Source organism: Saimiri boliviensis, chromosome 2 (assembly GCF_048565385.1).
Source record: "Saimiri boliviensis isolate mSaiBol1 chromosome 2, mSaiBol1.pri, whole genome shotgun sequence".
Lineage (NCBI taxonomy): Eukaryota > Metazoa > Chordata > Mammalia > Primates > Cebidae > Saimiri > Saimiri boliviensis.
The window spans coordinates 149,506,550-149,524,683 of NC_133450.1; the positions used below are offsets into that span (position 1 = coordinate 149,506,550).

The following is an 18,134-nucleotide window of genomic DNA, read 5'->3' on the forward strand; positions in this document are numbered from 1 at the left end:
TCACAATGGGCTCTTTGAGAAGATCTCCTTCAGTTTCTGCCTGCAGCTGCTTCTTCTCTAGACCACAGATATGACCACATTGGAAGATACAGAGAACAAACTTTAATTATGTTTCTGTGTCCACCCTTCTACCTCCCCTAGATTCAAACTGAGGCCTTAACCATGTAGCCGAAGTCTAAAAATAAGTAAATCTTACTGTATGAATTTCAACAATTTTAAGTATTGCAAGTAAATCCAATGGCCAATAGCCAAACATCAGAAATCTGATAGGCAGGAGATAAAAAGATATCTACTACTCCAACACTCCAACCTAGCTTTCTCTTACTATTTTCTTCTTTTCCACATCCAGTCTAACAAAACAGTCTTCTTTAAATTAGTTCAAGCACATTGACTCTCCCAGGAGCATGTAACAAACTGATAAATATTACATACATAAAATAACGCATATATCTCACACATGATATAAAAACAAATTAGTATTTACTATGGCCAAAGCTATTAGCATCAAGGAGTAGGCAAATAGAAATTTTCCTGTTTCTTCTCCTCTCTTATTTAACTTCTTCTCCCTTGTCTACCAACACCCAGGACATTTTTCTAACATGAAAGGACTCAGTCCATAAGGCATATCTTTGTCTTTGCACTTCTGATCATACCCAGTGTCCGAAATACTTGAAAATGCACATTTATAACCCTGTGATAACTTGGCTACACAGTTCCTCAAGCTTAGTTGCCTTTACACATCTAAGTGTGTCCATATTCTGCCTCTTATTTTGTATCTGATCCACCTTCAAGATTTTAATTTCAGCAACCCTCTTTCCTGAGAATCTGTTATATTTCTATTTTCCTCACTTTATTTCATGAGATGCTATTTTGGATTATAATTACTTATATTTATTATTTACCTTCTTTAACATATTGTAAGCATCTTGAGAGGAAAAATCTATCATTTATTTTCTGTTTACCTACATACATGCCTTATACATGGAAAGTGGTATTTTAACATATCTGAAATAAATTACCATGTTGGATAATTATGTAAAGATAGAGCTTTCTGTATTCTTTGAATACTGTCCTGGAACTGATTTATTTGCATGATCTGTCCTCAAAAAAATCTTGCTCCTAGTTATTGTAAAATAAAGCTATGCTATTTGATCACACACCTGAGCTTTACCAGTGGTGATATTTGTGAAAACGTTGTTTATTTTCTCAGAACTTCATTTCATATTTTTATGAGGAGAGAATATTTCCAGCATTGTTTAAAGGCATAATAATGAAAAGCATCTAGTACAGAGATACAACTGCTATTCTATTCATTCCTCTCTAGTATATAATGTCCCTTTCCTGGAAGCATTTGTGTAATTAAGTACATTTAGTAATATGAGAGATGACTTTTCTCCTAGCATATTGGGAAAGCATAAAAGTACTTTTATAAATGTGTTTTTGTGAGACTATAAGAAGACAGATACAGGCTTATAAATGCTGGTGCGAGTATAAGTTAGTGTAAACTTTTAAGACATTTGAAAAAGCCATTTGTCAATGAGAGAAAGGAATAGAAAAAAAGAAAGAAAGGGGAAGGTGGAAAAGGAAAATCAGAGGAAAAGAAGAAAGAGAGGGCAAAAAAAGATTGGGGGAAGAGAGGAATATGAAAAATAAAAGAAAAAGTATTGGACTTAGTAAAGAAAATAGAAAGAAAAAAAAGAAAAGTGCAAAACAGACTCGATGCCTTAGGTGGATGGAGAAATGAGTGAGACCTGCGACCTGAGCACCACACCTGTGTCAGTAGTTTCATCCCCATCCCCTAGGCCCCCATGTGCTTCTGGTACATTCTTTTCCCCAGTCAATCTCAGGCCCTGATCCCCAGGAGAGGAGAGTGTGCAGCTGCTCTTCAACAGAGCCTCTGTTCTGGGTTTTGTTTTCCCTGACCAAATTTAATAGCTTTTATATTCTTTTGATGGTTATTTGTGAAATGTAGGATCAATAGAAATTTGATAGCCAATTTAATGAACATCAGAAAACAAAACAGAAATAATGCCTGCTATTTTCTCATTTGAAGCTGCCAAAACATTGAAAAATGGCATATATATCAAACACATGGCAATACAGGGGAGAAACAATAGTATGGGAGCTTTGAAGCCAGTGTCTCCATATCACACGGGAATACAGTCATCCTCAGTATGGATGGGGGGTTGATTCCAGGACCCTTGAAGGTACCAAAATGCATGGATGCTCAAGTCCCTGATAGAAAATGATGCACTACTTGCATATAATCTACAGACATCTTCCTAAGCACTGCAAATCATCTCTAGATTACCTATAATACCTAACTCAATTTAAATTATATGTATGGAAACAGTTGCTATAGTGTGTTGTTTAGAGAATAATGACAAGGAAAATAGTCTATACATGTTCAGTATGGAAGCAACCATCTTCTTTTCTCTAAATATTTTCTTTTCTTTTCTTTTTTTTTTTTTTGGAGATGAGAGTCTCACTCTTTCACCCAGGCTAGAATGAATCAGTGTGATCTCAGCTCACTGAAACCTTGGCTTCCTGAGTCCAAGCAATTCTCCTGCCTCAGCCTCTCAAGTGGCTGGAACTACAGGCACATGTCACCACACCCAGATAATTTTTTATATTTTTAGTAGAAACAAGGTTTCACCATGTTGGCCAGGCTGGTCTCAAACTCCTGACCTCAAGTGACCCACCCGCCTCAACCTCCCAAAATGCTGGGATTACAGGCATGAGCCACTGCACCCTGACTCTTCTAAATATTTTCTAACCACAGTTGGTTGAGTACACCAATGTGGAACCCACAGATATGTGGGGTATGGAGGGCTTATTGCATATGCTTTAAAAAAAAATTATTTTGTTAAATTGTTAAATTTTACTGTAAAATATTAATGCAAACAGATATAAATGCATTTATATATGTATACATTATACAATCTATATATCTATATTAATGTAGAGATCAAAAATTTTAAATATAATTCAGAAACATTTGGTAAATAATGTTAATTTAGCAGTGGAATATATATCAAAAATAATGTAACTTTTTATTAATTGCTTAGCATTATTACCAACATTTCTAAGTTCTTAGCATTGTGCTATGCAAAACTAAGATGATTGCACATCATCTGAAATTCAAAAGTATGTTTTAAAAATTTAAGTATATATGAAAAGACATGGGAATAAAGAAATTAAAAACAAAAGAAATAGGGCAAAATTCTGGGAACAATACTTACAAAATTCACAAGTTAAGTTTATGTTAATATTTTTAAGTATGCAAATACAAGAACTCATAGAATTCCTCCTCCAATCTAAGCAATATTGATCAAACACACCAGCTTTATGCAGTATTCCAGAGGCAGTCAGGTAAGCATGCTTATATCAATGTTTTGAAAATATGAGCTAAGACCCTATTGAGTCATGAAATAAATTTAATATATTAGAAGCATTTTTAACAGAATGAAAGAGAAGATAACAAAAAAATAGAAAAAAAGAAAAGATAATGTCAGTGTATTATTCAAGGTAAGGGTGATGTTTCAAGAAACTGTCTCAGAAATACACATGCAGGGAGATAGATATAACATGTATTTTTATTGTGGTTAGCTGCCAAATGTTTTGATAGCCTCTGCCTTTTACAATATGAGTGAAAAACAACTTGCATAACACCAAAAAAGGGATGTTCTGCTGTGAAAGTGTTGCAAATGGTGACCTTTCTGCTAGTACAAATGACAAAGCACTTCACAAATAATACCCTACAGTCAGAATAATCGATATGAAGTGATGATGTAGGGGGAAAAGGGGGACAGGCAAGAGCAGTGGGGAGTGGTTGGCAGTGATGAAGAGCCACTTCAATCTAACAAAGGAAAAAATTCAGCTATTAGATTAGCTGCTGTCCACAACTAGTGCTTTCTTCTCCACTTCCACATCCCATACACTCGTTTTTCAAATGTGTGAGTTCTTGGACAATACTGATTTTGACATTTCCCATAATATAGAATGGCTCTAAAATCATTACAATCAACAATCATTACAATCAACTGTGTGAAATGGCTGGAAGATGCTTAAATGCCTTTAGTGCCAGCTTCTCACTCACCGAAGCAGACCTCAGACCATCTCTAGCTGCTGATTAAGCCATTACTTGATGCACTGTAGCTGGGACTCTGATTTACTAGGAAAAGGGGTAAAAGGAAAAAAGGAAAAAGTTGATGTTTTAATATGAACTAAATGATTCCCTTCATTTTTCTATATTCTGTAACTCTACACCACCAATATTTTGCTTCTAATTATGCTGACAGGATATTTTATCAATTCAACATTCAGGCACAGGCTTCCCAATCTTAAGGGATAACTAGATCTGAGAAAATTTCTCACACATGTGTATGACTTACACATTTATTGTGGAAATAAGTTATATGTTAATTTGAAAGGAAGTCCAGAGAGACTGTGCCATTTAATGGAAGTAGTCCTAAGATGTGACTCAGTATATCTGGAATTCTCAGCCATCCACCAAGTAACTGTGTAAAATGAGTACATTCCTTCACCCCTCTGGGTTTAGTTTTCTCATCTGTAGAGTAACAAAATGTTAATGAGGTAAATATATCAGAGATGTCTATGATTCTAAAACTTCTATTTCTAAAACTATGAAATACATATAAAAATGCTCACCAAATAATCTACATCTTCTCTAAATTTCCTAGCTTCCTTTGGATTCAGGTTGAGACTACATGACCAGTTCTACCCAATAAGGTATGAGCAGTAAAGAGGTATGTCAGATTTAGGCTTAGTTACATAGAATCAAGTTTCATTTAAGACTGCCAGATTTAGCAAACAAAAATACCAGAAAACAGCTATATTTGAATTTTAGATAAACAACAAATATTCTTAGTATAAGCAAGCATGTGCCATGCAATATTTGGGACATACTTATAGTAAAAATTATTCCTGGTTAATCTGAAATTCAAATTTGACTGGGCCTCCTGTTTCTTCTGGTAATCTTACTTTGAATTTTCAAAATCTCTCATTCCTTGCTGCAACTACTCTGCAAGATACTTGTTGAGCTGAAAGCATCACTAATTGTGAGAAGATAGGATTCCTGAAAAGCTGGGAAAGAGATCCCCCCAACCATCATCAGAATTTTCTAGGGTAAGACTTTGTTGGGTTAAGCCCTTGCAATTGTAAGGTGTATGTATTGCTGCAATATAGCCTAACAGCACCCTGACCAAGAGTCTGCCAGTGTTTTACAGTACGTTGGTGAAATGCCATTTGACATAATAAATAGAAATTGTATGAATTCAAAGGCATTTTTTAGTGCTCTACCTAAATAATGGTGTTTATATTCATCATCTGGCATAAACTCTCTGATAAGAACATGAAAGCAGACAAAGAAAACTTTGAAAAATTTCATTTTTTATATTCCTTAAATTGAAATAATTGATGTTAGTGAGATAAGGAGCAGTATACCAGATGCAAAATAGCCTAATGCCAATACTAAAGGAGGTTGTTTTTCCCCCAGATAATTTCTGCACCAATAAAAGGATCTGCACTCAGAATAATTCAAGCTATCCCTCCACCTTTCCCTGGGAGTGGGACAGTCATAGAATGCACCAGTTTATTAAACGAGAAATTCGTATTTTAATCTACCCTGCTCACCTAGAACAGAGTTAGAAAACTTAAATACCTTCAAGGGAGAATAGAGGTCATGTAAATGAGTAAAACATTTCAGGAGTTTGAGGCAGTGGAAAAAGCAAGAGGGGCATGCTTGGAACAAAAAGCAGCCATGTGATGCAATTCCAACCAACTGGCCAGTGGGAACGTAAGCCCAGTGTAGCCAGAGAATCCCATCATTCAATGGAAGCCAGAAATCCAAAGGTAATGTATGAAATCAGCTAACTTCATAGGTTGAGAATTGCTTGCTTCTTTGTTTTAGCACTAGCCACGATTCTACCAACTAGATAAAATATGCCAGTAGGCTGCCAGTTAATTGCGATTTCTTATTAGTTTTTAGCTGTTAAAAACTAGAATAATTCCAGGAAAACCACGAGTCAAGAGAAAAAGCAAGTAAAAATAAAACCTATTCAAGACACTAACAGGCAAGAGAATCTCTAAAGAAATACCTTTAAGGAGAATTCATAGGAGTAGAAAATTATATTACATTTCTTCCATAACTGAAGATACTCAATACACTATTTGAGCAGAGTCTACTTACATAATTCTACTTGAAGAATAACTGACGACATTCACAAGAAAATAAAAGCTGATCTTAACAGAAGAAAAAATTAGTCCAGCTTGACCCATAACAGCTCTATATAAAGCCAATCAGGATCTGCCATCTTTATCTCCGACTTCTCTTGACTTCACTCCAGCCACACTGACCTACTTGCTGTTTCTTAAACATATGAAGCCTACTTTTTTTTTTTTTATTTGTCTTTACTTCTGCTTGACATTGTCTTCCCGAGTTATCACAGGTGTGAGCCTCCTCACTTTACTTCAGGCCTTTATCCAAAAGCCCCCTTGTCAGTAGGACCAGCTGTGGCTACAGCAGCTAAATTTTCAACTGAATCGTCTCCTTCCACAGACTCGATCCTATTACTTGATCCTTTAGCACTCAATTTTAGAGTCATGTAACATTCTTTTTAGAGTCATAATGACAAGTTTTCTTATCTTTTCTCTCTTATTTCATCTTTTTTTCCTATGAACGAGGTACTATTTTCTGGCTGGTATCCCCAACTTATTTTCCTGACCTGCTATGGATTTTTCTTTTATTTATTTATTTTCTCAAGTTCTAACTGCATACTTATTGATTCTACATGTTCTTTCTCTAAAAATAGCATTCTATGTTGTTTCAAGAATACAATATCTTATTTTTCTGAGGATGTTAATTGTAGTGTTTTTTTAATGTTTCATTATTTTCTTTTCTTAATTGCATTTGTGTTTTTTCTGGAAATTTGTTTTATCTGTTTGTTTGACTGTCTGTGTGGTCTCAGTCTTTTATGTTAGAGGGCTTCTACAAATACCTGCCTGTACTTAACTGCGTGCTTATGAATAAACTTGAGGTTCTGGAAAGCATAAATTATCGGTTTTCTCAAGCTTGATTTGTTCGAGAATGAAGCCCACTTTGTGGGCTTCATTGTATGGGATCTGACTGGGCAATTTCATTCTAAGTACCTATTTGTTGGGATGGTTCGCTTCCTGCAGAGGAATCTTTCAATTTTCTGTCTGGGAGGTAAAACCCTACCTGCAAGGTCCTGAGTAAGCATGGGCTCTTTTCTGGTTCCATATGAATATTAAAATAGTTTTTTCTAGTTCTTTAAAGAATTCCACTGGTAGTTTAATAGGAATAGCATTGAATCTTGTATTAGTCCATTTTCACAATGCTGATAAAGACATACCCAAGACTGGGTAATTTATAAAGAAAACGAGGTTTAATGAACTGTTTCATGTGGTTGGAAGGTCTCATAATCATGGTGAAGACAAAAGGCACTTCTTACATGACAATGGCAAGCAAAAGGGGCTTGTGGCAATTGTGAATAGGATGGCGTTTCTGATTTGCCTCTTGGCTTGACTGTTGGTGGCATATAGGAATGTTAGTGATTTTTGCACATTGGCTTTGCTGAAGTTGTTTATCAGTTTAAGGAGGTTTGGGACAGAGGCTCTGGGGATTTCTAGATACAGATCATGTTCTCTGCAAACAGGAATAGTTTTGAGGGAATGTGTCCTCTTTCTGGGTCCATGGGGGCGTAGTTTTAAGGGCAAGAACTTCCAAGCACCATGCCCCACTCCCATCTCTCTCCATCTGGGAGATTTAATGGTTTATGTTTGAATTTCCTGGGCACGGGAAGAAACTAAGTCAATCACCGCAGCGGAAGTTCTGAAAAACTCCTTTAATTGGCTAGGGGTCTTAGCGAAGGTGAACCCCAATATTACATTTTGGTGAGCCAGCCAGGAGAGGGGTACACCAGGAGGGGGTACACCATAAATAGAGGTACAGCCAGGAAAGGGGTACAGTGGGAGAAGACTTGAAAATGGTAAAACCGGCCCCATTCTGTCCTGTCTCTTTAAGAACAGCTGAAGCGCAAACCTGAGCAGCCGCACCTCAGAGGCACCGCCCAGCCCTTCTTAAGCAGGGCGGCCCAGCCAGAATTAAAAGCACAGTTTTTTACCTCCAAGCTCGCTCTCTGCTTTTCCTCTCCTCCTCTATCCTTCGGATATTATCTCTGGGACCAAAACCTGCGGGAGCCTGTGGGGTGGAAAGGGTGAGTACCCCCGCTTTCCTCTCCTTGCCGACTAGCCCAGCCCCGGCGGACCACAGAGGTCAGCCAGAGAAAACAGCGGGGAGGGGTGAGGTACAGCCAGAGCCTGCAGGGGACCAGGGAGCGCAGTGGCCTGGAGCATGGTTCTGGCAGTCCTCTCCGACATTCTCCAGTCCCAGGTAGCAGTGTGAAAAATGTTCCCCAGGAGGTTGGGCTGCCGCGTAGGTCCCTGTGTGGGCAGCCGCTCGGGGAGTGGCTCAGGCACGCACGTAGTTCTGGCGGAGTCAACATGGCGACCGAAAGCCTAGGGGGCGGGGGATCTCACAGCCCGCCAAGCCCTGGCTGCAAACAGGCTTTTAAAGTGATGGCTGCAAGCGGCTTTTTTCCTTTGCTGGTGCGGCTGAGGGAAAGGAAGCCGCTGCTGGCTGTCAGCCCTGCTGGGCTTTTGGGCAGGTCTCACTGCCTCAGGGTGCAGCATTGTCATTCAACATATGGCTTAAGAAAGCTGTCTGCCTCCCTTTAACGCAAGTGGCTTGTTTGCAGCTGGTTATGGTGTAGGACCTGCAACAGCAAGGTTGCTGGTTCAAATCTCTGCTGGAGGCAGCCTTCATTTGGGGAAATTCAGAAGCTTAAGGTTATGGGACTTTGTTTTTGGTGTATAATTTGTCTTGCTTAGGATTGGCTCTCTTTACAGCAGAACTGGTTCCAGGCCCCAATTAGTCAGTGGCAGGTCTCACACCCTTAAGGGCATTTTCCTACAATGGGAAATGCGTTAGGGAAGACGAGGCCGGTTCCTGAGGGTATTGTTCCCGCCTCAGCCATGCAACCTGCCTTCTTTGAATTGTATGCTCTAATCTAGTACACGGGAGGCCCTCAGATACGATGGATCACGAATCTTGGGCACATGAAATTTGGGGGTACTGACTGAAAGATGTTTCATTTGAGTACCCATTTTACCTGGGTGACGCCTCATGTCAGAGCAGCTGTAATTTCTTTAACTGGGGGTGCTGGCATCTCTTGTGTTCAATTTCAGATGGATGCTTCTATTCCCAGGCTATCCCTCCCCCAGCAAACCACACCCTGCTACCCTCCCCCAGCTCTCTGCCCCCAATAAGCCACAGTATGTGATGTTCCCCTCCCTGTGTTCATGTGTTCTCATTGTTCAACACCCACTTATGAGTGAGAACATATGGTGTTTAGTTTTCTGTTCTTGTGTCAGTTTGTTGAGAATGATGGTTTCCAGCTTTATTCATGTCCCTGCAAAGGATATGAACTCATCCTTTTTTATGGCTATGTAGTATTCCATGGTGTATATGTGTCACATTTTCTTTATCCAGTCTATTATTGATGGGCATTTGGATTGGTTCCAAGTCTTTGTTACTGTGAACAGTGCCACTATAAACGTATGTGTGCATGTGTCTTTATTTATAATCCTTTGGGTACATGCCCAGTAATAGAATTGCTGGGTCAAATGGTGTTTCTAGTTCTAGATCCTTGAGGAATCGCCACACTGTCTTCCACAATGGTTGAACTAATTTACACTCTCACCAATAGCATAAAAGCATTCCTATTTGTCTACATCCCCTCCAGCATCTGTTGTCTCCTGATTTTTTGATAATCACCATTCTAACTGACATGAGATGGTATCTCAATGTGGTTTTGATTAGTGATAATGAGCTTTTTTTATATGTTTGTTGGCTGCATAAATTTCTTCTTTTGAGAAGTGTCTGTTCATATCCTTTGCCCACGTTTTGATGGGGCTGTTTGTTTTTTTCTTGTAAATTTGTTTAAGTTATTTGCAGATTCTGGATATTAGCCCTTTGTCAGATGGGTAGATTACAAAAGTTTTTCCCATTCTGTTGGTTGCTGATTTACTGTAATCCTAGTTTATTTTGCTGTGCAGAAGCTCTTTAGTTTAATTAGATTCTTTTTGTGTATTTTGGCTTTTGTTGTCATTGCTTTTGGTGTTTTAGCCATGAAGCTACAGTAATGAAAACAGCATGGTACTGGTACCAAAACAGAATTATAGACCAATGGAACAGAAAAGAGGCCTTAGAAGTGATGCCACACATCTAAAACCATCTGATCTTTGACAAACCTGACAAAAACAAGTAATGGGGAAAGGATTCCCTATTTAATAAATGGTGTTGGGAAAGCTGGCTAGCCATATTCAGAAAGCTGAAACTGGATCCCTTCCTTACACCTTACACACAAATTAACTCAAGATGGATTAAAAAGTCCTTTAAGTCCTAACACCAAAAAAGCCCTAGAAGAAAACCTAGGCAATACCATTCAGGACATAGGCATGGGCAAGGACTTTTTGTTGTATCTCTGCCAGGTTTTGGTATTAGGATGATGCTGGACTCATAAAATGGGTTAGGAATATCTCCTCCTCAATTTTTTGGAATAGTTTTAACAGGACTGGTACCAGCACTTCTTTGTATATCTGGTAGAATTCAACTGTGAATCTGTCTGATCTTTGACTTCCTTTGGTTGGCAGGCTATTTAGTTTTAGCAGGATTGGTATCAGCTCTTCTTTGTACATCTGGTAGAATTCAGCTGTGAATCTTTCTGGTCTTTGACATATTTTGGTTGACAGGCTATTTATTACTGATTCAATTTCAGAACTCATTATTGATCTGTTTAGAGAATCACTTTCTTCCTATTCAGTCTTGGGAAGGTGTATGTATCCAGGAATTTATTCTATGATTTCTAGTTTTTATACATAGAAATACTCATAATATTCTCCAATGGTTGCTTGTATTTCTGTAGGTTAAGTGGTAATACCCCACTTGTCATTTCTGATTTGTTTATTCGAATCCTCTCTCTTTTCTTCTTTATTAATCTAGCTGGAAGTCTATTTTATTAATATTTTTCAAAAAAAAAAAAAAAAAAACCCAGCTCCTGAGTTAGTTGAGCTTTTGAATGTTTTTTTGTGTCTCAATCTTCAGTTCAGCTCTGATTTTGATTATTTCTTGTCTTCTGCTAGCTTTGGGATTGGTTTGCTCTTGGTTCTCCAGTTCTTTTCATTGTGATGCTAGGTTTTTAAATTAATATCTTTCTACCTTTTTTATGTGGGCATTTTGTACTATAAATTTCCCTCTTAACACTGCCTTAACTGCATCTCAGAGATTCTAGTGTGTTGTATCTTTGCTCTCCTTAGTTTCAGATTACTTCTTGATCTCTGCCTTAATTTCATTATTTACCCAAAAATCACTAAAGAGCAGGTTATTCAATTTCTATATAATTGTATGGTTTTAAGTGTATTTCTTAGTCTTAATTTGTAATTTCACTGCACTATGGTCTAAGATAATTTTTTTATGATTTTAGTTCTATTTTATATGCTGAAAAGTATTTACTTTTGGATATGTGATTAATTTCAGAGTATATGTCATGTGGCAATAAGAATTTATATTCTGTTCTTTTTGAGTGGAGAGTTCTGTAGATGTCTATCAAGTCCATTTGATCCCATGTTGAGTTCAGGTCCTGAATATCTTTGTTAATTTTCTGACTTGATGATCAGTCTAATATTGTCAGTAGGGTGATAAAGTTTCCTACTATTATTGTGTAGGAGTCTAACTCTCTTTTAAGGTCTCTAAGAACTTTTCTTATGAAACTGGGTACTCCTGTGTTGGGTGTATATATATTAGAACAATTAGAATTTCTTGTGGAATTGAGCCCTTTTCAATTTGCATGGTAGATTTTTTCCCCATCCCTTTAAGCCAATATGAGCTATTGTATGTGAGGTGGGTCTCTGGAATGTAGCCTATCAATAGATCTTAGTTCTTTATACAGCTTGCCACTCTTTGCTTTTTTAATTGGGGCATTTAGCCCATTTACATTCAAGGTTAGTATTGATATGTGTGGATTTGATCCTATCATCATAATGTTAGCTGGTTATTTTTCAGACTTATCTATGTGCTTGCTTTATAGTATCACTGGTTTGTGTACTTCAGTATGTTTTCGTACTGGTTGGTAATAGTCTTTCTGTTCCATATATAGTGTTTCCTTCAGGGGCTCTTGTAAGGCTGGTCAGGTGGTCATGAATTCCCTTAGCATTTGCTTCTCTGAAAAAGATCTTGTTTCTCTTTTACTTATGAAGTTTAGTTTGGCTGAATATGAAATTCTTTACTGGAATTTCTTTTTTTTAAGAATGTCGAATATTGGCCTCCAATCTCTTGTGGTTTGTAGTGTTTCTGCTGAGTGATCTGCTGTTAGTCTGATGGGCTTCCATTTGTAGGTGACCTGGCCTTTCTTTCTAGCTACATTTAACATTTTTTCTTTCATTTTACCTTTGGAGAATCTGATAATTATGTGTCTTTGGGATTCTCTTCTTTTGCAGTATTTAATGGGGTTTTCTGCATTTCTTGAAGTCGAATATTGGCCTCTCTACCTAGGTTGGGAAAGTTTTCATGGACAATATCTTGAAGCACATTTTCCAAGTTGGTTTCATTCTCCCTGTCTCTTTCAGGGACACCAGTAAGTCATAGATTTGATATCTTTAAATAACTTCATATTTCTTGGAGGTTTTGTTAATTCTCTTTTTTTTTTTAATTCTGTTTTTCTCTATTCTTGTTTGTCTCTCTTATTTCAGAAAGTCAGTCTTCAAGCTCTGAGAGTCTTTCCTTCACTTGGTATATCCTGCTTTTAATACTTGCAGTTTGCTTTGTAAAATTCTTATAGTGTTTTTTTCAGCTGTATCAGGTTGGTTATGGTTTTTTCTATACTGAATATTTTTTTTCTGTCAGCTCCTGCATTGTTTTATCATGATTTTTAGCTTCCTTGGATAGGGTTTTATCGTTCTCCTGTAGCTCAAGGATCTTTGCTTCTATCCATATTCTGAATTATTTTTCTGTAATTTCAGCCATCTCAACCCAGTTCAAAACCCTTGCTATAGAGGTGATGCAGTCATTCAGAAGAAAGACAACACTCTGGCTTTTTGAGTTGTCAAGTTTCTTACCCTGATTCTTTCTCATCTTTCTGGACTTATCTTCCTTCAATCTTAGGTTGCTGATATTTTGATTTTTTTTTTTCTTTTATCCTATTAGATAACCTTGAGGGTTTGATTGTGGTATAAGGTGGATTCAGGTGTGAATACCTTATTTCAGCTGTGACTGCCTTCATTTCTAGAAGATTTTAGGGGGCCACCCCTCAGCTGCTAATTCCCGGACTGCGTACTCTAAATCTGGGAGACTTGTCTTGGGCCATGACTTTGTTCTCTGTCTCCTGGAGGTCCGGAATCCACTGCACTAGGGGTGCTGAGGTTCTCACAGACTGCTGCTCACCACACTCTCCTGGGTGGTGTCAGCCAAAGGGTTTTGCAATGTGGTAAGTGGGATCCATCTTCCTTTGTGCATGCCAGCAGAAGTGACAGCGGCAGCTACAGCATACTGCTAGCAGGTGCTGGAGTGCCTACCTTCCTGCAGGTGTTCACCACAGTAATAGAGGCAATGCAGCTGAAAGGGAGTGGGATGGCCCTGATAGTAACTGTATGGGTGGTCATGCTGAAGGTGGTGTTGGCTCAGGGCAAGGCACTGGCTGGTGCAGGTGTGGGTGTCTTCTCTGTGCCCCACAAGCAGGAGTGGTCCAGGGTGTGGTTTCAACCAAGCAAAAATATATCCGTATATTATCTGCAGAGCCAACATCACTATGAGACAGTGTTAGCCATTTGGGAAAAGTTGGTTTTGGTGAGTAAAGACAGAATATGTCTTTTCATTTTTCCTGCTGGACTCACCCACCAGGAGGGACTATTAAGGAGAAAGTAGGAATTGGGGGTAATAGGATATTCAGATAAGAAAAAGGAGAACCCAGAGATGAAACCTTCTAGGGAGGTTAATAAAAACATCAGACACTCCATGAGATTCACTGTGATTAGAAATATTACAACTGAGCAGGTATTTGGAAGATCTATGCTCTGGAACAGATATTATTTTAACTTATTTTTCAACCGAGGTTGTAGTGTGGAGTGGGGAACTTGGTGGGATGAAGAGGCTAGCTATCATCTTTTTGTCAGCTTTAAGCCCACACATTTCTCACATAGTGAGTATGTTGAGACTGTGAAGCACATCACATTAAGTTGCACAGACTTGAATGCCGTTTTATTTTAATAGTAATAAATTTCATTTCATGTCTGTGACTTGTATATAAAAATTTGTGAATTTCAAAGATATTGCTTAGCATATTTAAGGAAAAAGGTAATTGAAAGAAATACACTGTAAACAATAGTACTTGTAGTTTATAATTACAGTAAAAGCCTTTAAAATAATTCATAAATGGGCAAAGTTTGGAAAACGTTTGACTTTAACTTGCTAACCATCTCTATGCATATGTTTGGATTTCACACATGCTTTAATTTCTACTTGTTTTTGAGAGCATTTTGAGAGGGCACAATTTTTAAAGTCAAAGAATGCATTCAAAATGCCAACATCAGCTTCTCATTTGTTTTAAGGGGAGATGTTTTTCTTTTTAAGAATAAGTGAGGCTCTGTACAGTCCATTAAGACCAGGGATCTTGGCAAAAATGGTTTGCTGTGAGCATTGTTGAAACAGATTGATTATAATACCCATGTCTCATAATACCAAAGAATGCAAAAAAAAAAAAAAAAAAATGACAAGTATCTAAGTTGGCAGTACTTATCCCAGGGAGACCACTTAATTTTTGGCAACCAAAAAATAAAGCCTCATCAGATATACATATAATTGAATGCCAAATTGTGGCATTTAATTTCCAGACATTATTTTTCTTCTTCCAAGGAGACATGCAAACCAAAGCTCTTACCTGTTGAGACAGCATTACAGGAAATATTTTCAAAGCACTCTTCCTAATCAGTAATGCCTGTGGATTGAAGAAATTCTTGCTTCTTGAACAGTACTGGATAATAATGTTAAGACAGATGTTCTCCAAACTATGTCAAGTAGAGATTAAGTCTTTGAATCTGAGGTGATTTTAGGTAAAAAAAAATGTAAATTTGTAAGAATACCATTCATACTAAATAATTGGTGGGGCTAAAGAAATTACTACTTATTTTCTTTATTATTGTTGTTCCATTGAGAATGTCCAACTTTGAAAATGGGCATTCTGTAAACACAGCTATAGCACAGATCATTGGTTTTGGAGTCACACTGTGGATCAACTCTAGCCTCCAGCCAGTTAGCTGTTTCATTCTAAAGATAATACATCTTTAAGCTTCAGGTTACTAATCTTTAAAATGAAATAATTAGATAACCCAACTAAAAAGGTATATGTAAATATAATGTAATATATTAATACATCATAATATTTAATGCAATACATTAATATATAATAATATACTAATAAATAACATGTGCTTAGAAAAGCAACTGGCACATTTAAGATTACAGGCATTATTATTGCACTGATCTTATGCATACATGTTTCAAGGTCAGTTTGGTCCTGTAGTTAAAATCTAGAAATGTCCAATTTTCCCACCTAATAATATGATTTTTAATGTTGTTCATTAAATTTCCACATTCTCCTCTATTTTGCTCTATTTCATTTCCTATTATCTTCTCTTAAGATCCTGTAGTTGCTTGCATTGTTGCCTTGCATAATGGAGAATGTTGGTGGCCTAGGTTTTTGTTGTATTTCATTTTCAAAGATGTGTTCTCAGACCCTTAGATGTAAAATTGCATCTCCTTTTTTGTATTGTCAACTTTTTAAAAAGCTTGATCCATTTAGCTGTGCACGGGTATGTTGTCAGAACAAGGCTCTCACAATCCACTTGGGAGAACAAATAAAATCTTCTAGCCTCTGTTGATGCATAATCAATAGGGACCTGACTGCTTGAGATTTCACTTACCTTATAGCTACCTCTGCAGCATAAATGGAGATTAGAACCTTCAGGAATTCTGGAAGTATTTATAAACTTCAGTGGGGGATTTTGCTTTCAAAATTAATGGGCCAACGCTGAATCCTTTTATCGTTTTGCTTCTGCTGAAGATAAATTATCAATCTAAATCCCCTCAAGATATTCAATGTTATCACCTTGATTTATGCGTAAGTCAGTAGGTTCAAATTCTTATCTCATTTCTGCTTCTCAGCTGTTCTTCTGAGAAGATGCAAAAGTATAGAACTTTCCTAATTTGTAGTTAGTATTGCAAACTTCTCACTATGTTATGTTGACTTTTTAATATAACAAAATAGATAACTCAAAGAACAATTAGTGTCCTAGGGCTGACATAATGAAGTACCACAAACTGTGGCTTAAGCAGCAGCAAAGTATTGCTCTGTAGTGCTAGAGGCAAATGTCTGAGTAATGTGCTCAAAAGGCCATGCTCCCCTTAAGGTGCTAGGGAAGTTCCAGGAGTTTTCTAACTTCTACAAGTTCCTTGGCTTGTGGCAGTGTGACTAATTCTCACTGGACTTTCTCCTTATTTGAGTATTTCTCTTGGTGTTTGAATTCTCTCTTTTCTAAGGACACCAGTCTTATTGGATTAGAGGCCCACCCTAACCTACTCTGACTTTGTATTAGTCTGTTTTCATACTACTGCTAAAGATATACCCCAAGACTGGGCCATTTATAAAAGAAAATGGCTTATTGGACTTACAGTTCCACATGGCTGGGGAGGCCTTACAATCATGGCAGAAAATGAAAGGCACATCTCACATAGTGGCAGACAATAGAAGAGAGCTTGTGCAGGGAAACTCTCCTTTTTAAGACCATTGGATATTATGAGACTTATTAACCATCACAGGAACAGCACATGAAAGACTTGCCCACGTGATTCAGTCACCTTCCACGACATCCCTCCTACAATACATGAGAATTCAAGATGAGATTTGGGTGGGGACAAAACTAATCCACATTGTTCTGCCCCTGGCCCCTCCCTAATCTCATGTCCTCACATTTCAAAATGATCATGCCTTCCCAACGGTCCCCCAAAGTTTTAACCCATGTAGCATTAACTCAAAAGTCCACAGTCCAGAATCGCATCTGAGACAAGGCAAGTTTCTTCACCTATGAGCCTGTAAAATCAAAAGCAAGTTAGTTACTTTCTAGATACAATGGGGGTGCAGGCATTGGGTAAATATAGACATTCTAAATGAGAGAAATTGGCCAAAACAAAGGGTCTACATGCCCCATGCAAATTCAAGATAGAGCAGGGCAGTCAAAACTTAAAGGTTCCAAAATGATCTCCTTTATTCCATATCTCGAATTTGGGTCATGCTATGCAAGAGGTGGGTTCCCATGGTCTTGGGCACCTCTGCCCCTGTGGCATTGCAGGATACAGCCCCCTTTCTGGCTGCTTTCACTGGCTGTGTTGAGTGTCTGCAGCTTTTCCAGGCACACGATGCAAGCTATCAGTGGATCTGCCATTCTGGGGTCTGAAAGACAGTGGCTCAGACATTTTCCCCATTGTCTTGGGGATCAACATTCCTCATTACTTATGCAAATTTCTGCAGCCAGCTTGAATTTCTCCTCAGAAAATGGGTTTTTCTTTTCTATGGCATTGTCAGGCTACAAATTTCCCAAATCTTTATGCTCTATTTCCCTTAAATTGAATGCCTTTATCAGCGCCCAAGTCACCTCTTGAATGCTTTGCTACTTAGAAATTTTTTCTGCCAGATACCTTAAATCGTCTCTCTCAAGTTCAAAGTTTCACAAATCTCTAGAGCAGGGGCAAAATGCTGCTAATGTCCTTGCTAAAACATAGTAGGAGTCACCTTTGTTCCAGTTGCCAACAAATTCCTCATCTCCCTCAGAGACCATCCTAGCTTGGATTTCATCGTCCATATTATTATCAGCATTTTTGTCAACGCCATTCAACTAGTCTCTAGGGAGTTCCAAACTTTCCCACATTTTCCTTTCTTCTTCTGAGCCCTCCAGACTCTTCCAGCCTCTGCCTGTTACGCAGTTCC

The 18,134-nt window shown here is 37.9% G+C and overlaps 1 protein-coding gene across 1 annotated transcript in view; it reads left to right on the plus strand.

The window, feature by feature from the left end:
- The first annotated feature begins 8,152 nt into the window (after positions 1–8,152).
- The window catches only part of ALDH1A1 (aldehyde dehydrogenase 1 family member A1), a 305,164-nt gene continuing 295,182 nt past the window's right edge, over positions 8,153–18,134 (plus strand). Inside the window, exon 1 of the mRNA XM_074394665.1 lies at positions 8,153–8,258. The gene's annotated coding sequence lies outside the window, so the exon portion shown is untranslated. The remainder of the gene's footprint in view (positions 8,259–18,134) is intronic.